Source organism: Solenopsis invicta, chromosome 7 (assembly GCF_016802725.1).
Source record: "Solenopsis invicta isolate M01_SB chromosome 7, UNIL_Sinv_3.0, whole genome shotgun sequence".
In the NCBI taxonomy this organism is placed as follows: domain Eukaryota; kingdom Metazoa; phylum Arthropoda; class Insecta; order Hymenoptera; family Formicidae; genus Solenopsis; species Solenopsis invicta.
The window spans coordinates 5,688,514-5,712,557 of NC_052670.1; the positions used below are offsets into that span (position 1 = coordinate 5,688,514).

General features: G+C 41.9%; 1 protein-coding gene across 5 annotated transcripts in view; it reads right to left on the minus strand.

The window, feature by feature from the left end:
- LOC105205369 (RNA-binding protein Musashi homolog Rbp6) overlaps positions 1 to 24,044 on the minus strand; it is a 594,533-nt gene that overhangs the window by 190,291 nt on the left and 380,198 nt on the right. The window contains exon 1 of one of the 5 annotated variants that reach the window (XM_026130367.2): positions 579 to 4,785. The exons of the other annotated variants lie outside the window; for them this stretch is intronic. The gene's annotated coding sequence lies outside the window, so the exon portion shown is untranslated. Of the gene's footprint in view, positions 1 to 578; positions 4,786 to 24,044 lie in introns of those variants that run through there. 5 annotated transcript variants of the gene reach the window in all.

The following is a 24,044-nucleotide window of genomic DNA, read 5'->3' on the forward strand; positions in this document are numbered from 1 at the left end:
ATTCGTACGAGACGAAGTTGTTCGCTGTCATCTCAGTGAAACATTTCGGTCACTGCACATTGTTGCGAAGAGTGTACGAGCGAGAGGAACCAGGATAGAGATAGAGAGAGAGAAGGGGTTAAAGGAAGAGGTGGGAGGGGTGGCAAGGGGGAAACAGGGAGAGAGAGACAGAGAGGGAGAAAATATCCGACACCCCGGTTGGTTGGTCCGCCTCTGTCCGACGGATGACGTCCACGATCAAGCTCCACCCACACACATGCCCCCAGCCAACGCACACACACAAACACACACATGCTCACATACACGCGTGCGTACTTACACCTACGCATACAGCACTCATACACACACATACACGCACGCACACGGTTTTATGCTATCCGGCGGGTACGAGTGTTGAAGCCGACACTCGAGCGATACACGCACCCACATACACACACATACACACACACGCGCACACGCGCGCGACATTCACGGTACTCGTAAGCTCGCGAGGCCCTTCGGAATTCTCGATGGGGAAGCCCTTCGCGCACGAAGTTGACAAGAGGGTTCGCGAGAACAGGGTTGCACGCACACCGTACCTTCTCGGGGGTGATGAGCGGCGTGATGTACGTGGTGACCGCCGTCGTGTACACCTTACGATGACCACCGGGGAGTTGAAAAAACTTGCAGGGTCACCCAGTACTACTGGTGGAGTACCGAGTGCCGTGCGGTCGGCGCGGTGCTCTTCCTCGACGCGGGAGAGAAACGGTCTCGATCGGAGCCGATCTGATCGACCGGCTGCGAGTGGCGAGTTCGCGGCTTGTCGAGCACACGCGCGTGTACCTGTTGTTCGTGCGGAGTTGATCGTGTAACACGAATTCACGACGAATTCACCACACTTCCGTGGATCTTGCTGTGCTCACTGAATGTCAAGATGTATCTTGAAAGATTCGTGCGATTCTCACGACGATTCTCGTTTACCACGGGATAAGCTGACCTCGACAAATGTAGACCATCGATCCTGGAGGAATCTGTTTTGGAGAATCCTCTCGATGGCTTTTTTTTTCCCCCTCACACCGACAATTTTTCTCACACTGGATTCAGACGTGACGTGACGTGGATACGACGCGCTGCGATCGTACACTTTTCGCGATGCGGAAGACACTTGAAATGATCCTCGGGCCTTCAGCGGGCGATGTGCAAACGTGCAAACGTGACGGGACCGACGATAATTGAGAGTGCTAATTGGTTTCGTGTGTGCGCTTTCCCTCTTCCGATGAGTTTTCCTGGGTCGGCGCGCGCCTCTGTCTGACTCAAGTAGAACCGGTAACGTTGTATCAGACGATTCTTCGTATATCCGTCACTGTTACCACTGTCACGGGAGGATACGAGCGAGACGAATGAGGAACACCCAGGATAGACAGAGAGAAAGAGAGAGAGAGACAGAAGAGAGAGGGGGAGAGAGATCGACTTGCGAGCACACACAGGCAGGTGGTCGTCGTCGCGCTCTTCCGTCACCGTACGTCGGGTTTCAATGCTGCACGTTGTGACGCCGAGAACAGAATGGGGCGATCGTAGAGGCCCGGGCAGTGAAGCCGTAGCGAGGGGAGGTGGAGAGAAGCCGCGCGGGTGGTGACGGCAGAGTGGGGTGTCGGATAGAGGGGCGAGTGGGTATTCCGGGAAGGGGCCCCTTCATCCCGCTCTTTCACGTCCTCCGCCCTCGAGCGAGCGCTACCCCTCCGAGGCGCGCAGGCGCCCCCGGGGCGCTGCCACCGGCTCGAGGGGGAGTACGTTTCCAGTGGAAGACGAAGGTAGAGCTATCCTAAAGAGGAGGAGGGTGGAAGAGCGTGATAGTGTGTGTGTGTGTGTGTGTGTGTGTGTGTGTTTGTGTGTGAGAGAAAGAGAGAGAGAGAGAGAGAAACGGGAGAGGGCGGGGGACACACAGGCTCTTCTCCTTCTCGCTCGCTTCCTTCCTTCCTTCACCAGCAGCACAGCACACCCCAGCATCGACCGACGCGCCACGCTGCTCGGAGCCGCTTTCGTAGCCCTCTCCTCCCGCGGCGTTTCCCTCCTCTGCCCGCAAAACCTTCTCGCCATGCCGACCCAACGGGAATACTTAATGCCAGGAGAGAGGCTGACTGCCTGACTGCCTACGCCAAGCCACGCTCGCTTGACGGCGGCGGGATGGCAGCGAGGGAGATCAGCACACGGAAGTGAAGAGGCTCGCGCGAGCCGCCAGATGTTGCTTGCGAACCTTGCGGCTACTTGTTACGCGTCCGCGAGTTACTCCCAGCTGATGACAGGATCTTTGTAGAATCGCGAAGATGTACGAGATATACACAGCGTATTATTAAATTTTCATTCGCTCACGTTGGTTCATTGCCAAATTCTATTCAGTTCTCTTTTCTCACTTAATACGTCAATGTATCGTATATTGATTTTCATCAATTGAACAAACAGTATAGCTAGTAGATTTTATTTTTATCATTACTTATATTTAATTTAAAAGAAGAACTTAGTTTAATCAGATATTGTATGTAACTTTAATTCACAAAGATCGGGAGCAACTCTTGTTGAACTATTTAAAGTAAAACGAGCAGACGGCCGCAATGAAGATCCGTTCTGTCTATATTCTATCGACAGCTGCCAAGATAACGCAACAGCGATGACCCGCCGCGCAAGTAGTTCGAACCCTCGCTCTGACCAGAACCGGAGTCCGGCCAATATTGACCACTACTACTGCCGTCGGATTCCGAAGCCAACTGTTTCCTCGGCCTCGCTGCCTGGCTGGCCGGAAGCCAGCAGCGGCTTCTCTCTCTTGCTCGTCTGCCGTCTCGGTGTGAACGTATCCTACGTTTAACGCGGAAGGAAGGGACTAACCTAACCCAGAAAGATTTCATTGAGCCGCAACGTGACTTGGCCAACCGCCAATACTATGGACTCTGTACGCGGACTGTCGCAATGACCGCCACTCGCGAGAGAATCTGCCATAAGAATCGCCGTTTTTGGGAAATATCGTCACTCTGGAATGTGTCTTCGAAGCTCCTCGGATAAGGTCGAATGGTTCCGTGGTTATCGAAAGGGATAGGAGACTATTTAGGGTCGTAAGAACCAGGGTCAAGCTTCTACGAAAGTACCTATACCGATATTGGTATTACGTTTTTCCCTTATCACCGAGGAAGATAAGAAATTTGGTTTGTTTGTCCTCCGTTCGGTCTATGAGTTAGGGATGCTGCCGATTGCTACTGATAGCGCTAGCGCAGGAGCGCAGGATTCCCAATACTCAAGATGACGGCGCTTGCGGGCGACGAGGCGAAGCGAAAGGCGGACGTTGCTTGCTCGCGTACATTTGGCTTGTGTCCAAAGCGAGACGCTGAATGAACTTGGCGGGAAAACCGCATTGGCGCGTGTTTCCTTCTGTCGTACGACAGACGCGACTACAATGGCTGGCAATATCCTTGCACCGGCTGCGTAGAGACGTCTCTATGTCGGAAGATAACACTGACGATAACCCCGGAATTTATCGACTCTCTTACGATAGCAAATAAATTTGTATTATCCCCTCTGAGTTTTTCATGTACTAAATTCTCTTGAATAATTCTGTATGCAATATTTGTTTTATTCAACATTTTTTTTTTTTAATTCTGTTTTTCGATCGCGTTACAAATGTGCAAAAATATTAATACTGTTGTCAATCATCATTAGTTATAATTCCTTGCATTTTTACTCTTTTTCATATTGTATCTGTAAGTATTAAAAAAATGCGTCGATTTTTTTTCTTCAATGATAATGATAATGATAATGATTCCTCAATTATGAATTTATATACATTTATTTATATATAATACAAAGTGCATTTGAAGCATTTTCAAATCAGATTTATGCAAGGGCCGACATAAAGAATAACAAATTAATTTCGAAATTTGATACTAGAATGAATGGTAAGCCAACAAACGTCCACATTAATCGTTTTCCATTCCGCATTTGAAATCATTTCGGCTTCCATTATCATATCTTTGCGGTTACGTATTTATGATGTAATAACAGTGCGTTACCGCGGAAACGGTTAGCGGCGGCCGAATGACGGATTATTCACTGGCCTCGAGAAATTTGGCCGGTCAATGCGATCGCGTAACCGCTTCGACGGTCCCACAATAATCATTACTCTAGAGGCTGTCGACTGCCAAGGATGACATGTAATCATGATATTGGCACGTAACTGAGTTATCGTGCCACACGGGAGGGTCCGCCCTTTCCTCCAGGGGTGTCCTTCGGTCAATGTATATTCCGCTCAGTGACTAGATCGACGAGATGTTAACGCAATGGAACCGTACACATTGCGTAAATCTTGCTAAGTGAAACGCCTCTCCGCCCTTATGTTGCAAAGTGGAGAACTGTTTGAAACACTTAATTTGAAAGCATTACAAAACAACTGACGTGAACGTTTAAATAAAATACTAATTTTATTATGCTCTGTGTCTTAACAATATCAACTTTAAATTATTTACGACATCCAATTACGGTATCCAATATACATTTAACGACTCTTCTTGCATTTATTAAATTTTGCTGTAAATATTTTGCGTTTCTTCTTGATAATTTAGACTAATAATGGAAACAATTTGAAAAGATATAAAATTTTAAAAACTAAAAATATTTACTCTGAATTTTTCAAGATCAAAACATTTTTTGAACGTTCATCGATGTTTTTCTCGATGATTATTTGTGCTGTGCGACAATAATTTCGCTTTCTTATTGTTTTTGCATAAATATATCTAGATTGTTAATTATATAACGTGAAAACTTAGTTTCAATGTTTCCAGTTTAAACGACGAATTCTCACGATATTCAAGATCGCAACATTGGAACTGGGTGAATGAAAAAGTGCCATTAACTCGGTCGCGAGATCGATGGGCGGATTCGTACCCCTGGAAACCTCGATATCGAAGAAGGAGAACGATGCAGCTTTCGATCCCTTTTAACTCGCCTTCCGCAATTGGTATTTGTTTCGGTGACAGTACAAGGGCAGCGTGTTTTCATCGTCGAGCAGCAGCGGAGTTTCGGAAGGCCCGCATGCAAGATGTACGGGCGGGGAAAGAGGGAATCGGCAAGAGGGAGGAAGAGAACCGTTCGATTGCATCGTTCGACCGCAGTGGAAACTCTTCCACGACCCAGTTCGCTCTTTCCCGCATGACGTTGCCGGGATTTTTGGTCGCGATTCTCGAGCCCGATACTTATCTCCCGCAATATGGCTCATCCCAGGCGACCCGCCTCGCCTGTCTACCTCGAAACCGCTTTCTGATATTCTTCCGATTCTTGTCCGCCGTCTCCTTCTGCCTCACCCTCGCAACGCGGCCGAATCAGAAGCTTGAAACTTTTTCTAAAATATTAGACACTCAATGTGCTCGAAAGGCGTGAGGACGTCTCTCTCCCTTCCACTCTTATCTAGGTCTCTTTCTCGTTTCAATCTTTCTTTTCGTTCAATACTCATTCACTCTGAACTCAGTTGTTCGCAATTCGTTCGAAGAGTTCTCCGAGGTCGAACGTTGGAAGTGAGGAAGAAGGAAGAAAGCGAAGGAGAGAGAGAAGAAACGCGGTCGGATCAAGAAAGCCAGGGGTGGATGGGCAAATAGCTCGAATCACGCGAGCCGTTGCCTCGTAATTAATAGGGCGCACGAAAACGAGCTATTGCGCCATCAGCGACCCTCAAGATCCTCCCAGCAGCTACACATCACCGAGAAGAGCTGTCCGCCGTAGAGAGTCTTGGAGTCTCAAGAGATAAGCCTTAATCGATATTGACAGTATTTTACGCGTCCGCCTTTTTCACCAAGGCAATGATAAGGTTGGCGGATATAAACTTGCCAGTTCATGAAATAGTTGATAATGATAATCGAAGATTTGAACTGGAAATTAATAATCTGAAGCTGTTTAATTGATGAAAAACAGAGAAAAAAATGTCCAGTAGTAGAAAGTAAACGATAAAGCAAAAAAAAACAGAGAGGGAGAGAAAGAGAAAATTGAGTGCGTTAACGTTCCTACTATACTTAAAAAATATATCTATACACATCTATACATATCTTATTTGCATATCTAAGCATTAAAGAAAGATTGATTGCGATTCTCAAGAAAATTATAAATAATATAATTAACAGAATATATTAAACAATTTATTTTTAATAACTGCACACATTCTTACTCACAAAAGTATTAAAAATAAATTCTTCTACCTTTACATTTTTAATATTTATAACAGAAAAAATTTTTTTTCTAAGCTTAATCCAAAATTGCTGATGTTATTCCGACAAATACAACTTTGATATTTAATCAACTGTAATATTATTATATACAATTATGTCATTTTCAAAATCTTTCCGAGTTTAGTAATTTTTTAATAGTAATGGCATATTTTCGAGTAAACGCGCCAGCTTACTATTCGTCAAATATGATACCTGGCGACTTAGCGATGTAGCATTTCGTCAAGATTTCATACTCTACAAAATTCACTCCGAGAATCGTTCTCCGTCAGAATTTTACTCGCGCGTCTTCTCGTGCAAAAATTTATATCCAGTCGTAAGAACGCCTCGCGCTTCCCAAGCATTTATCTCATTCACTTCATGAGGATAGCGAGAAAGTGGGGACAAGGGCGGGGGAAAGGGACGCGCCGAGAAGAGTTTGTCGGGGTGCTTGGAGTAAATCAAAGGAAGGAAATGAATTTTTATCGAGGACAGAAGGCCTCGGATTTGCCTCAGAAAACAACGCCAGCTCCTCGCTCGATCGTGAGAGCCGAGTACAATCTACGAAAAAATCGGCGAGAAACTGCGGCAAAACGATACCGTGCTCCACATCGCCTTACTCTTGTCTTCGGAAAAGTACTCTAGGAAAAATTCACCAGCGCGATAAATTTACGGGAGCCTTCTCCCTTTTCCCAGAACGCCCTTATTTTTCTCTTCCCGGTGGCCCGTGATTAATGGCATTAATAAGAGAGAGTTACCATCGTCATACCGATTGCCAAGATGCAGCATCTCTTATCGATGAAAATCATGCTTAATGGTTAAAGGTAAAGAGAATTTGGCGATTGTGTAAAGTAATATTTTAACACGGAATTAGCACCTTCTCACTGCTATTTGTAAGAGACAATAAATTATTAAAATTTATCAAATAAATTTGTATGTAACCTTTACTGTAAACATTATCATTTAACTGCTAAACTGCGCGCTCCTTTTTATATAAATTCATTATCCACAACTCCAATAACATATTCATTGAAAGTATGTAGTTTAACGGTCTCTACAATTTGCATAATATTAAATATAATATATTTAAACAATGTGTACACTTTCTTAAAATAGTAAAATGCACTTAATTTCTCTGGAAAAAAACAGTTTATTTTGAAAAAAAAATCGATTTCTTTTATCTCCTCGACATTGTTTATGGCAATTACTCTACCTTACGTTTTCGCTTTGTATAAAGTATGTGGTTGGCGAAACGCGCGCGATTCGGATGTTAGAGAAGTAGCAAATGATTGTAGTTGGCAAACATGTGATTAGTAGAACGCGTTTCGGATGCATTTACGTGGGACAGAGTTTCGGTCGCGTTTGCTTAAAGACAGGAGAGAAGGAAGAGGTGTCGCTGGTAACTCTGTGGAAATGTACACGCAGGTGTGTACCCATAGTATCTCGGGCTTCCGTGAAGCTCGGTCGTTAATGACTCTCGGTCGTTAGATTGGTTTGCGCGTAATATGCCCGCCGACGCGACGCTATATGCTCGATTAATCCACGTCGTTTATCCACGTGATATTAAGACTACATCTATGAAAGAGAATTTTCCGAGAATACATGAACGATTATTAATACTCGTATATGTCTACGTTAATTTTTTGTGCATCTTGTCGCACTATTCACAAAATATTTATGCTGACTCTTATTAAAAATAATCTCTTTATTTTTGTACAAATAGATCGAATAAGATCAATACTTTCATGAAAATAAATAATGAAAGATTTATTTTATGATAAAATAAAAAGAAATTATATATTATATATAGTTTTGGGCAAAACATCGTAAGCTATTATCCCTCAGCTCAGAAATTTATTCATTAAATTTACTTTGTTATTAGAATTCCAAGAAATATGATTCAGAAATATGATTTTATTTTGATTAACTTAATTCGAATATAGTCCGAAATGAACAAATGTGATTAAATATTGCAATATGTATTGTATAATCATGAATCGATAAATATTTTATATAAAACAATTCAAATGGATTTTCATCATTAATTTGTAATACGATTAAAATAATTTAACAGTATTTATACACTTTGCAGACATTCTAAAAAAAACAAGCACAATTTTTGTATTAATAACGATGTATAATTAACGAGAGGTATTTTGAAAGTAGAAAAGAAATTTTTGAATTTTAGATACTAGAACGTATTTTAGTTTATCAAGATAGACATAATTTGATTTCACTCATTTGCAAAGCACATTCAACAAATGAAAATTTTACACTACAAAAATGTTACATTTGCGCAGTTATTTTTGCAAAGAGGCGGCATTCCCTCTATCCGTATAAACCTTTAAGAAGTGGATATTGCTCGTTTCGCACCTCTCATGACGTTGATCGTAAGAGGATTAGACTTGGATTTACGATTCTTTCGGCAAAAACGACAGAGGTACAAAATAGCGTAGTCTTGGAACATTGTGAAACGTCGGTGCAAACTGCAGCCTTTGTCATCCGAATCCACTTTATTCGCACATATTCGCATTTAACCAACCGATTTTTCAAAATAAACTTCAAAGATTAATATGACTATTCTTTAAACACATAAACGTTTTATCTCACTTTGATAGTAAATCATTTGACACTAACAGAACGTATATTAATCATCAAAAATATCTTTTTTGTTACATTTTATCTTTAAAATGACAGTGGCCTCATTTAATTTAATTAATTTACTCTGCAATATATAGGTACCTTATACATAGCACTTACTTTCACTGATACGCAATACGTTAGTAGTAAAGAGTTCTAATCAGCAGAAAAAAAATTAATCGCTATTCCTGCTAATAAATGTTATAAGATCAATAAAAGTGCTATTCAATAATTCGTCACATATTGCTGACGTGAATTGTATTCCGTTGGAAAGCTGTCGAAATATGATTTCACGCACAGCTTTCGACTGTTCCCGCAAGTCGAGAGTGAAATTCTAGATGGAAACACGATTGTTCAGACGCACCTTGTATTTTGATGCGCCAACGATCCAGAGAGGGAAGTAACACGCGCGGCGGAATCCCCCACGTTCGTTACAACGGTATCGAATCTATTTCACGCTCATCAGCCGCGCGAGCGTCTAGAAAACTTCGGGACGAAGAGGAAATCTTGTCTCTGTTCTTCTCGGTTGCGCTCATCTCCGGTTTTGACGTCAACTATGGTCTCGAGCTCTCGAGGACCTCTCCGTACGACACAAAGAGAAGAGACCGTGAACGCGCTTAAGGGGATGCAAAAACCGCTGGAAAGCCTAGCGAGAGGATGAGGAGGGAGGCCATCGTGACAACACATACGAAGGAAACAGCGGCGACTTTTCGTGAAGCATAATGAAACTACCTGGTAATCTTAGAAGCGCCGACACATCGCGACTGGTCTCGATGCGATAGTCAGTCAGGTTAAATGTCTCGAAATGGATATTCCTGCCTTCTCTCTATGGATAAACGTTGTATTCCACGGCTGACAACATGAGCGTGTTACCGTTTTCAGATATTACACATAGCTGAAACGTTGTGAATTTCGTGCTTCGCCTAAAGAGCTCATCCTAAAGCCAAGTTGTGACATAGTCATTTGAGAAGGTCAAGATTTCGAGTGCGTGGAATTTTTTTCTGTCTCAGAGCAACGAGAGATAAAGAATAATAATACGTCCTTGTTTCGTCTCAATTTTAAAAGCGCACTTTTTACGAAATGTAATTAGTATTTTCAAAAATCAATTAAAAACGAATTACTATATATACATCGTGAAACGTTACTTTTGTCATTGAAACAAATTCAATTTCTCGTATTTGGATGTATAATGTAAAATTGCATTTTATGTCGGTAAAATGTTAATAAAATATTAATTATCGCGTATTGATGATAAATATAATATTTTGATGCAATTGTATCTAAGGCGAGGAATACCTCGTTGCGCTACTTACGTCAGTGCGCAAATAAACGCTTCTATTTTCGGGATTAAAGATTTCGCTGACGTTATATTTTTGTTTCAGGATATCGCTGACTGTCGCCGAAGGAGGAGCTAGCTCAGAAAGGTGCGGAGGAAGAGGAGAGATCGTCACAAAAAAGCTCGCGAGACATTAGTTCGTATTCTTAGCTTCATTTAACACCACTTTCAACGTCACATGCGCAGTCGTTCATGCACATCCGTTATTAAAAATCTCGTTCAATCTTTCGCTTCACATTAAATTTGTGCTGATAGTATAAAAACGTAGAAATATAATTATAAATAATTGTAATGCTGATGTTAAAACAGAAAGTGATTATCGAAAGTTCAATTATAATCTTAATTACGTTGTAAAGATTCTCAGTTAAAAATCTTTTCATATATTTCTCGTAAATCGCTTATATATTTAAATTCTAATGACGGCAGTTCTCTCGTGCAGTTCGCAGAAACTGTTTATCGTGCAAAATTCTAATTTAAATATAAGAATGTCTGACCCGGAGACATTTTTCAGCTGATATCGATTCTCGTGATATTGGGATGACGAATTTCCCAAACTACCTACCGCGCATTTCCGAGTGATAATTTTTAGGTCTGACGCGCCGAATCGAAATTCGATCAACACCCTGAAATGTAATGGACCAGTCTGTAATTAAGAGCACCTTCCTCGAAACGCGACTTCGCGATCGGCAATGAGTGAGATAAACAGAAGCGAGACGGTCGCTTTAATTTCGAATTTCTCCTTACTGCTTTCACACGGGAGACTCACCGATTAAATGCGCGATACGAGCCGCCGCCGACAGAAAACGCCTCTTCGATTCTTACCTGCAACAAAAAGGCAACGAGCATTTTAATCAAACTGTCGTCGAGCGAGATAAGAACAGGGCGCGTCTTGCGTTGGCATTTAGAAAGCGATTTCTTTCATTCTGTCTCGTCCTTCGAGCCTCCCCCCTTTTTTTTCGTGGTTCATTGATGAATCTTATAAATAAAACGTGTAGAAAAATAATTTTATTTAAAGAGTATTCTTGATATATCTCGCAGTAAACAAAATGTCTTTTGCTTTCGTTCTTTCTTCTTCGAGATTATTTAAAAAATGTATCTTATTTTATAATTCTCTACTCAATAAATTTTTCTCAAACAATTAAAAATGCACAATACTGCTATAAATGTTACGGAATAAAGGGATAAATTTCCAATACAAGACGATCGAAGGTAATCCACGATAGACTTAAATTCACTAAATTTATATTCGGTGCAGTGACGGCAAAAGTACACTGGGTCGTAGCCGATCTCTCGCCAAAGTGCCCTGTACACAATCAATCTGTTAAACGTACTTATTTATCCTTGCCTGTCGGAACGACGAAGCAACATTGGGACATCGGGACGTCGGTGTAGCTATTAACTACGGAGATATATTTGGCAATGGTCGAGCGAAGGTACTGTGAAACTGATTTTACCGGCATTAATTAGTCAAGGTATATATCCACTAAACATTCCAATTATTTGCTTCTTTAATGAATAAAATATCTAATTAACATCGAATACAATTGGCACTTTTATCACTTTTCTTCGTACATACAAACGTAACATATAAATTTGGGAACAAATGACAAAACTGGTAGAATGAACGTCCCAGCTCAACGAATCAGTTAAGTCTGACTGCTGCCTATCCGGCGAGTGGACACAAGGCGTGTCAGGGGTGGCTATAAATCTCAACGGGCTTCTGATCAAACGATCAACTAATACCGGACTGTGAGAGGTTCGCTCTTTCCCTCGGAGCCGTGTCAGTGCTCCTTGCCCCTTCGTCAGGAACCCACTCGGTTACGGGATAATCCCAGCTGCATTACCTTGATGAGCTCCGGAACTCCGCCTCCTTCCTATGCCCTACTACGAAGACCCCAGCTTATCCCGGCGTTTAGGCAGACGTGGCCTAAAGATCGCAATGCATTACTACGACCTGTATTACGCACGTGTGCGCAAATATGTACATGTATGTACATGCGGACGCATACACAGGCACATACGTAATTCTGTAACCGAGAAGACTGGCGTGTATACAGCGCGATATTGGGCGGATTGTTGCTGCTTTAAGACGCCGTAGCGGCAAACACGAGGACGCTGCGATATATCGCGAGGAAGGTACGAGATCCCCGGGAGAGACACCTTCCATTCAGACTGAAGGGAAAGATCGCCTGAGCCGGATCTCGCGGAGAATTCTGACGTAGCTAATATATCCTGCATCGCTCCACCTCGGGCTATCTAGATCTCGGTATCGCGAGAGCTGATTTCCGGTCGGACAACCTTCTCCCCGAGGATTCCCCACGGAAATTGCTCATGGTCAGATAACACGGCTAATCGACTCGAAAGATAAAGATGTAATGGCGCGCCGAAGGAATTCCGCAAGATATATTCAAGACGTGAATAGAGCACTCGTAAGCCGCGAGAGAGATCAGAAATAATTCCTAAAATATGAATAGTTCTTAATATATAAAGTACAAAATAATTAAATAGGTTAGATTCTCATTGAGAACCTAAAAATACGCTTCGGGAAAGATACAGCGATTTAACATGCGATGGAAGCAAACGCTTCTTATAACATGAAAATTAATAGAAAATTTGAAGAGAGAGACGGAAGTAAATTAACAAATGGTTTCTAAATTTAACCTTCAATCACATTCAATTGCTCTCTCCTTGTACTTAAACGCTTAGGCCAAAATGGAACGCGACAGCACGACCGCCGGAAAGTCAACCGCAGCTTGCAAATTTGATCACGGGAATGCAGCCGTCGAAGTTCTGAGCGCGAGACTTCTAATCTCGGCGAAGAAGGAGAATAAGATAGAGGCAGAAGGGAGGTCGCGAGATTAAAGCGGGGGAGAGTTGTCAGGCAGCGGGCTCATCTTAGTTGCTCGTCTAAATCTCCCCCTGAGCAAGCTCCAGTGGCAATACATAACAACTATTAGCGAACCGACATTCATCTCGTTTAACTCGAGTTAGCGGCCGCGCCGCGTAAACCAAGTCCAGAAGCCGCGTTAGCAAGCCACATTGCTTAATACGATCGTTGCAAGCGAGAATCATTTCGCTAATTTATACAAAGTGGTACGACCTATCCAAGCGTGTTAATCAATATTCGTTCGTCGCGTATTGCACTCTCTCGCAACCACGTCAGAAAATTGTAGCGATATCAGCAGCGCTTTTAAATGCTGCATATAAAATGTAGAAAAATAAACGTATTTTAGTTTCTCACAAGCGTAAGCATGTAATAACGTAACGAGAGCAGAATGCATTGAAAAAGATATAGATTTATATTACGGTTACAGGAAAAAATGGATGCAATGCTATTAATAATGCTATAAGAATAATAATAAATAAATATATTTATTATCATTACGAAATATATATATATATATAATAGTAATACGATATTTTAATAATGAATTTATTGTAGTAAATATCAGAGAATTCTCATAAACTGCGAGTGAATTTCTGGTCGGGAAGAAAGTAGATAAACATGAAAATCTTTTGCTTTCTCATGCAAAGGCAGAGAGCACTGCAGGAAGGTTAATTTAACTCGAAACGCTTCGCTTTAGCCGGACGAGACGTCAAAGACGTCTAACAATATCGCGGTATGCACATTCCAAGAGCATTCGGTACTCATTCCGGACACGTCTGCGACGCGGTATTATGTTATTAGCCAGATCAACGAGCGTAAAGCGGTCAGAAGCGGTCAGGAAATACACCTGGAAAGCATGCCGCCTCTCGAATCCCGAGAACCCGGCACCGACCGGAGGGCATAGGGGACGTAAGCTTGTTAACAAGTGTACAGGACACGGGACAACTTGCGGGACAAACCGCGCAAAATAAACGGACAAACGTCAAACGACTTTTCACACATTAACCATCCGAAAGCACGCCTCTTGATAAACGAACTCCCCGTACGCGGTAATTAACGGTAACGGCATTAATTCCCTTCGACAAAGCGATCGCTTAACCGGTTAACCAAATACGGAAAATGCGGTTTTTGTATTACGCTGAGTCCTTCATTAAATTTTTCTCGTTAAAGAGACCGTTACCGAGCGTAACTAAATTAGCAGGGATAATAGAAATTAACTTTTTATGTCCGCTCCCTTTATTATCGTCTTCCTCCTTTGCTCTCTATCATCTCTTACGTGAACTTGGCATGAAAAATTCTTTAATGAAAAAAATTATCCTTATCTATGCCTTTTTCTATGTCCCGTTACTGTCCCTTTTATTTGTTTCGCGCTTGTTCCCGTGTACGTCTCTATCCCTCCTCTGCCCGCAAGCCTCTTTCCTTCAGTCCTTCAATCCTTTCCACTTCGCTCTCCTGGCAGAAACTCCTTCGTCAATCCCCAAAGGAGACGCAAGTAATGCCGGGATTATGTAAACGTCACTCCAGCGAAACACGCATCTGTTCGGACGCATTCAAATTATTCAGCTGACAAACAATTGTAAGCATCTCTCCATACCTCTTGAATAATTTTAATCAATGTAAGACTAGCTCTAGACAATATTGCTATTAAAGGATTACACGTTCTTTCTTCCACGGGAAAGTTTTCATTAATTACGTATTTTCCTTAATTTTCAATTATTTGCGTAAATTTTGACGCAAATTGAATGTTACGTTGTATCTTTTACCGATTGTAGAAATTTCGTGAAATATGTATAACGCGAGAGAATAGAGTGTAGAGTAAATGCATAGTATATTCTCGCGCGTATCAGTCAACGTTCCAACTTTCTCAACTTGGAACATGAGCTCTTACGCGATTCAACCGACGCAACGACGTTACATGAAAAGACGATAATTTATGCTACTTAGTGATTCCGTTTCGCACATGTGTGTCGCAAGATCTTTCGCTAATTTGCGCTAACGAGCGGCTCATTCGAACGCATCACAACGTACGTAATGTCTAAAAATAAATACTACGCGATGCACGGACTACGGATGGAAGAAGCGATATCGAAAATGCGCGCCGCAGCACGCCTTCGCTCTTTTTCCAATCTTCTCTAATCCCTTTCTTATCCGCTAGGAACTCGAAATCTATCCGAGTCCTTGTAATTGGTATTCACTATCCTCGCCGTCTTCGCCGATGCACCATACACTTGGTGCCCCAATTTAATATGACTTATGCATATTCAATAGCTTTCCTCCGTCCGCGTCTACACAAGAGAACGGGGTGCGCACAATCCTCCGTGAGATGAGAAAGGGAAGCTAGTCAAGTTTTGTGACTTCCTAGTTTCTGCCTAATGTATGCTAAAGTGTTAAATGATTAGAGGGAGGAAAACTTTAGAACGGAGATAGCGTAAAAGATTGTCGAATCTGGTATATATATATATATATATATATATATATATATATATATATATATATATATATATGCAAATTTAATACATTTTTATGTAATCGAATCACATTATTTTCATGTCTTCAGTCGTTATGTATATATTCGTAAGAAGCGTGCAAAAGCGAGGTGAGTGCTATGAATGCAATTCTCTCCGTGATTAAAAATTATACAAATAATTATCATGAAAGGAATATTGTCATCAGAGATTGTAAGAGTATCGATTTCCACGGGAGATTACGCATAGCGAAATAATATTCCGCGAATGAGAATAACAGAGGATGAGAGGGAGGAAAAGGAGAAGCAGGAGCAGGAGGAGGAGGAGGAAAAGAAGAACCAGGAGACAGACAGATATGGCGCGCTGCGTAACTTTTCCCTTTATCCGCTCATCCCAACGTCGTCTGCCGGGACCCGACAATGAATGGATGTCAAAAACGCAGCAATTAATTCAGACCTGCGGGGAACAAAGGCGTAAGAATACCGTCGGCCGTCGTCTCGTACTCCAGAGAAGTTCTTCCTCGGAGACTCTCTCACCGAAGAGGGATGAGATGAGTGGTTGGGAAAAGAGAGAGAGAGAGAGAGAGAGAGAGAGAGAGAGAGAGAGAGAGCAGAGTAAGAAGAACGAATGTAGGAGGGGAGGAAGTATAACTGGCAGTGAGGTAGCAACGAGCGGCAAGGCACAATAGTCGGATCATCCAACTTTACTTTGCTTATTGTAATTCAATTTCACGGGGCGTCCGCCTGTTCCTCTCTCGGCGCACTCGCTTGCCCGCGTCCCCTTCCTTATTTCCCTCTTTCCGCCCTGATATCTTCCTCAGCGCGAGTGAGATCCTCTCTGGATTATGGGAAGGGAGGAGGAGGGAGCACGAGAGCGTCTACCAACCCGACGCGGGAGATGGACTTGACAACTGTTTAACATCCTCGCTTACAATGCCGATCTCGCGTCGGCGGTCGCAATCGTGCCGCGCCATTTTAGCCGCGCTAGAACCGGGGAGTTCGCGGTTCAACTCGGGCTCTCTCACGTTCCTGTAATTTACGACGGCGTGTAACGCGAAGCGTTTCTTCCGCCTCTCTTCCATTGTCGCGAGCGTTTTACCTGTCCGACGTGATTTTCAGCGGGACTATTCAGAACGTAACCGTTAAATATATAGTTTAATTTAGTTTGTCTCTGTGAGTTACAACAACGTGATACTTAAACTGCATTCTCTTTCTTCATTGTTCTCACGGAAGGCTTTTATTAACGAAATCGTTCATAGGTGCACGTATCGCGAATCAATTCTCATATAAATTTACTCGGTTTAATTAGAAGAATATAATCTCCAAGCCTTTACAGGATTAATGAACGTTCCAATAATTCCTGCTCGATTGAGATATCTTGAATCGAAAACAGGATGCATGGATCCCCCACGGTGGTGCTGTCAAGCATGTAGGGTAAACATCGGTAACTGCTTGGGCGGCGAAGGGTAAGAGGGTTGCATTCCCGAGCAATATCTTGCACCAAATTGTGCACGGCACGAGACACCCCCCACCCTCTTCTAAGCTCTTCAACTCATGTTCTCCGTTTCTCACTATCCATCCGTCTCTTTCTCTCATGTAACTTCTCATCTTCATCTCTCTCTTTCTCTCTCTCTCTCTCCCTCTCTCCCCCTCCCTTCCTCTCCTCTCTCTCTCTCTCTCTCTCTCTCTCTCTTCCTTACCTGATTCACCGGCTGGGCTTCAACCGGATGGCTTCGTAGCGATGCCACGGCAAATACGCGAATGTTGACTCAGCCAGCTATCAGACCCGGTACCGGCGCGCTTTATTCGAGCTGACTAAACATGCCAACTTAGATTGCCATAACACTGCGCGAGCTACCTGCCACCAAGACCACCCATTTCCACCTCGGTAACGCATGCGACAGTCTCCGATCCGCAAAGACTTTCGAACGATATCCGTTTCGATAATATTCCGATCGTCATAATATCGAAATTACAATGTCGTACGAGGCGGTTCGTCAACGAACACCTGAACGAATTTAAGAAACTGGAGTGGAGGATATTTCGTTTCCTTGAGATTACATTTCAAAACATTTTTTAATCCTGTCTTCTGAATATTTATTAAATATAATTGTTCTAAAGATTTAAAGATATTATTATTAAAAAATTAAAATCTTGTTCACTAAAAAGATATTTACATGTACGAGAAAAGCCATTTTAATGGCATTTAACTGAAACTGATTCAGCAAAATTTTATTGCATCAGATAAGATACAGAGTCTACAATTTTATCCTAAAATTATAATTAACCCAGATAACGAGCGATTCATGCGCTAGGCGAACGCGAAATAGAGAATAAAACATTACATCGAGGTGATATAAATGCCGCATGCGTGCGCCACTTTGCTCACTCCTGAATTATTCTCTCGCACTTATCAGGCGCGACTTTGATCGAGCGCGACGCAAACGTTTATCGCCATCGGACACGGTTGGCTGGACTCCAGCGGGCGGCGGCTATTACGTAAACAAAGGCAAGACGAGGCGCCTGATATAAATCACGCGGCGCATTATATCAGGAATTAGCCGGGCGACGCGGCGCGTGGCCGCGTCGGAAGATCGAAACCGGTCCAGCCGCCACGGACCGTTCCAGCGGAGCGTGATCCTTTTTGAGTTACCGCTTAACTCCATTACACGGCCTCTCGCTAATCTCTGCCCACCCGCACTCGTGCGAGCAGGTGCATCCGCGCTCCGTTACCCACGACTCGAGTTATCTCCGTTACACTTCAATCAACATCGGGAGCGATCTGCGCATTCGGGTACTGTGCGGGTTCCGTTATGATGGCGCGACGTATCAATCGTGCTCTCCTTATTCGCCGCGCTTACCGCCGAAAGTGCGCCTCTTCATTGCGCATGGCCCAACGCTTAGACCGTAAATAAACGAGATACTCCCAATCGATTGCACCACCCTCTAATGACAAATAGTATAGTGTACTTCTATGATGAGCTTGAAAAGAAATAGGTAGTGCATTAAATTCTGTGTAAATCCAAAAAAAGATATCGCGCGATAAGCTACGATTTTTAAAAATATTTATAAACATTGCGTACAAAAAAAATGTCATTTTTGAAAAGTGTACGGATTTCTAAATTCCAATGCCACTATGATACCGATAAGACAATGCTGAGACGTAATTATTGTTATTCCCCGAATAGGCTATATTTTTTAATTAGTTCCCCACAGATATTGAATATAATTTTATGTTTCAGTACACCAGACGTGGTTTATCTTTCTCGAGTTGTTTGCGATGCAAAGTAAGGTATCGCGCATTTTTGTCACGACTGGCTGTCAGCCTCCCGAGATACCGCGTTAAATATACGCGCGCTTCTGTATTTCTTTTTACGGGCTTTATTCGAAACGCCAGAAGGGAGGCTGTGCCATCGCGCGGTTTATAACGGGAAAATTGTGGCCATTCGTTGTTATGATTCCGTCCGTGATACGTGCCTCGCGATCGAAAGACACGGGACGGAAAGCGACTTACACGCGACATACGGCCGGTTATGATCGGACGTAAGTACGCGATATAAGATGTCGTACGGGCAGTCGTAAACCTGACGGACACGAGCGGACATTCCTCGCTTTATTATCTGCTTTACTACTTTAATATAATAAAAGTCGAACCGTGCGGTAACGGACTCGTCGCCTTCGAAAATCCGAACTTTATCGGTCGAGATCTAAATTCCGAATTGCTCCGTTACAGACTTTCTTTATTTTGTTACGCCACCCCTGGCCGTGCTACCCTCCACACTATGAATATATTATACAGAATGGTCCATCATACTACCGGAAATTACTTTAATACGGGGGACTAGCGGCCAAGATAAGAAGAACGGCGGCTGTTTCGATGCTAAATTATAAATAGTTGTCAAGATATAAGGAAATGAAGGAAATTGAAACCTTTCGGTGAATTAATCTTTAGGAACACGAACAGACAAGAAAGTTCTATCTAATCACTCAATCAGTTAATAAAATAATGGATTTTTTATGGAGCGTTAGTCAAATTACTGCGGGCTTTATTCTACGTGAATTTCGATTTTGATGAACACCACAAGTTTCACAGAAATATCTAGGTACAAACTGACGTTTCACATCGGACGTCCTTGTCAGGGCGTGCTGGCACGAGCTCGTAGACGGTTAATTGCGGTATCCCGCGGACGAAACGTGCTCCGGATCCCGCAAAGGACAACACGGGACAAGCTCTAGTCTGAGAATTCCATTTTTTAAAATAACATAGTTCACGTTGACATCTTCTGATTTTATTCTTGAAAATATAAGAAATTCTGCAAAATGTTTAATTATATAAAATAAAAAGATCACATTAACGTATCTGAAGTGGTAAATTTTTTAAGTTTGATTTTTAAAATTTCAGGGAAAAAAAACGCTTATATATAAATTTTGAAAGTGTATTAATATGTGCGACTCGCATTTCAGAGACTGTCCAATTTGCATCTCTTAAACGTGTTATAAAAATAACTGTGATACCAACGTCACAAGTCTCGCAAACAACTGCAATCACTACGTATTATTTCAATATTATCTTGCTTTTAATTGCTTCTATCGTTTTGCACAATTATATACTGTATGAGTTTCATGAAATATGTATCATGCATTAATTGGAACGTCAACAAATTGTTTCAACATTTCAATACTTAAATAAAACCACGGCTACGTCACTGATAATAATTCTTTGTTCTCGTGTATTTACACGATCACGCGATTTCGCGCAACGAGTAAAGTATTATTCTACATTTTTTAGCGACGCGCGCATTCAGCGCTTTTTGATTGCACGATGAAATTATACGCACTACACGTTTTTATCTCGTATGAGCGCGCGGGGCTGATTCAACGCGCGTTTCATATGCGCGAACAAGTCGAAAGGAGAAGAAGAGCGTAAGAACGTAGGGGGAACGCCAGTACTCTCGAAAGGGCTCTCTCCCCAACCTCCCGTTTCTTTATTCCTTCCTTCCTTCCTTCCTTCCTTCCTTCCTTCCGCGGTGCGATATGAGACCACGCGGTGTATATTTCCTCTGGTTATTACATGCACATTCTATTATCTTGTATTCGTTTCTCCACCTTGCACCGCGGATCTCTCTTACTCCCCTCCCCCTCCCTCCCCCTTTCAGTCTCCACTCTCCCCAATATCCCGTGCCTATGCCATATTACACGGAGCGCATGCAAGTTTAACTCCCCTGTACACCCCCACGATCCCCCTCGCTTGCCATCACTTTCTCCGTCCTCCGCCTCCACACACACATACACACACACACACCTCCTATTTCTACCGGTTTGAAATCCAAACTCCTGGAGATTGGTAGTGGAAGGCACCATTCCCCGCCTATCCCACAGGGAAATACATAGCCGGGCTCAATTAATGCCCTCGGAATCGAAATCTTATTTCGTGCACTCGCATTCCAACTTCCAACGGATCTTTCACTATCTCGCTACTTCTTTCCGTCCTCCTCTATCTTTTTCATTATTTTTTTGTTCGCTCTTCGCCCCTCTTCGTGGTACTAAAGGAAATCACAAATGAATACGTAATGCGTTCCCGCCTGGCAACCGCGACAGAAATCAGCCTAGTTGTTTTCTCGGTGCTTCGTTTTATCGGTAGTGTATTTTATTCCTTCATTGCGTCAAAGACATTTCGCGCGAATAAAGGAAATCACGAAGTGTGAGATTGCGACCGAAACGAAATCTCTTATGTCGAAATCTGAGTCATACGTGCGCTATATATGCAAAAATTATAATAATATATTCATCAAAGAATAATTTGTTATTATATTAGATACATATAATGTACATTATAATTAATTTATTAAATGTAATTAATACGAACAGTGAAAAGCTGAATCGCCTTCAATCATAAATAGGGGGAAAAAAGTTTTTTCTTTTATTATCATAATCAATAGATCATATTATTAAGAATTAATTAATTACAATTAATTAATCTGTAGTACTTATTTATTTGGTAAATCGCTAGACCAAAATTAATTTTTTTTATTTTCTCAAATTGGCGTACTATTATTATTATTGTTAACGTTATTATATTTTATGCTAAAATTTGTAACTATATAAAATTTCTAGGTATAATTCGTTGTTAAAATACTGAATGATGCCGTTCTATCAAAGATGTTGCAACAATGATTGTGTAGGCCAGTTTATTGGTACGTGTTTTCACGAAGCCTCGACTTTTTGACCCAGTTACGATTTCACGTTCAAAAGCGGAAAAATTGTGACATCTTGATCAATAAAGTTCAGGATGCAATATACTTCGTGGGTATATTTGATTGTTTTTTTTTCACTGTTATTCGGAAATTTATAAGTACAGAAAGTGGAATTGCGGAGTAGTATACAGCAGATGTTACGACGAGTATTACGACGCAATTTGATCGAACTATAAATCGTTGGCAGATAAACATCATAACGACATCGTCAGTGTTTGATTACCTTGATGACTAATATTGACAATTTAACGATTGCAAAGGTAAAATAAAACCCGCGAAACAATAGTTTATATCAGCTAATCCAACGTATTTTTCGAACGAAAGAAACGATAGCAATTCTGTGACGCTGTATAAGACGGGGAGTTAGCTTTGCGAAAAGGCTTAACCAACTTGCTCGCAAAGTACCGAACGTTGCGACGTTACAATGTCGAAACAGTCGAAAGTCCGCGTAACTGGCGCTATGTTCGCGAGCGATTCGCATAATGTCCGAAGTACTCCGCCGGCCAAAGAGAAGGCGAAGAGAGCGCCCTTTACCGCCGCTTACTTTGGAAGTCTTCGTATCCGCTCGTGCATAAATAAAGAATATCCTCAGTCGCCCACGACCGTTTCTATCGCGATCTCTTCCTGCCTTCAACTTCACCGCCTTCCCCAACCGAACCCTCCTACCGCGCTGTTCCTCCTCGACGCCTTAAACTCTCTCGTCGGGTCTCGAGTTTCCACCCTCCGGGCGCCCCCGCTCTTAGAAACAATGAGGCTCCCAATCGCATTTGCTATTCCCCGGTTCCATCGTGCGAGCCGAGCCCACATCCTGCTCCTTACCTCTCGTCCTCCTTTCTAAGCCCGCGAAAGCGGTTCGCTTGCGAATCCTTTTACATTTTTATAAAGCAGCTTAATTCGCTGCCAAGACGAAATGGCACACTCGGCACTCGCACGCGGAATCGCGTCGTGCGGAACACGACGGGGAAATTGGGAAGAAATGAGAAAGACAGTCTCCTTTAGTGAATTTGACCTCAATAAGAGATTTCGCAGATTTCATCGTTCGTATTGTATTGTCCCGTCAGCGATACAGTCAAAAATGCTATAAATATAATTACAACATGATTTATGTCGCCTCGGAAATCAGATTTTCATATTTGTCACTAATCGATAAATATATAGCTCTTTTCATCTTAGGTTCGAAATTATGCATTTTCGAGAGCTTCAAGTTTAAAGTATATAACTTCTCAACAATAAGATACAATTAAAAAGTACAAATTGTTATAACAAAGTCATATTCTTTTCGCTAACTTTGAATTTACTTTAACAAAGTTCGCACTATAATTTTCTATCTAATAATAATACCTACTGAATCGCTAATTTCTCAAATTTCTATGTAACTTTAGATAGTCGAGTGTGAACTCGACAGAAAAAGATGGTACAATGGAACAGTGCTCCGTAGGCAAACTGCGAACGCGAGTACGATAAATCATAGCTGATTAGGAACATTAGCGGTGGAGGAAAGAGAGGAATCATTATTGGAGAATTTATTTCTCGGCCAAGAAATTATTACTGCTATTACGTTGGTGAACGAACACGTGTTTTAAGTGACCCGAGGTTAGGCCTTCGCACGTGCCGTAACAAGAGCTTTATAGCGTGTGTAGAGTCGTATAGCTATAACGTTAACATGTCGACATATCTCACTTGCAAGATTTTCTTTCTAAAAGAATCAATTCTGTTTGTAAACTTTGAATTTACAATATATAGCTCTGAATCTCGCGTTATAATTTTATCGTACATGAAAAAAAAATTAAATTTACTGCAGCATCCAAAAATTCACCTAGAGACAAATCAGAAGGTAGTTTTATGTAGGGCTATCATAATAATTATATAGAAAGCTCAAACGTGATAACGTTGCTACGAACAGTTTTGACATTTTACCAACCTATTTAAACATCCGATACAATTTTTTTTTAATAATTCAACATAATTATTTTCAGATCTATGTTTTAACAAAATTGTTCTTTCCACGTAATATTTATTTAAAGTTGCTCAGAGCAGAGACTCTCTTATTTATTCGCATCTCTTCAATTTAATCTGCCATTATTACATTTAATTCTTAATATCATATAATTACATATTCAACGTTATCAACGTTAGATCATTATATACCTTTCAATATTAAACATCATCTACCTTTCGTGTAGTTTGCCGCGCCTATACTAAAATGCTGATTAATATTAACCGTGTTACTCTCGCTGTTGTGATTAATACG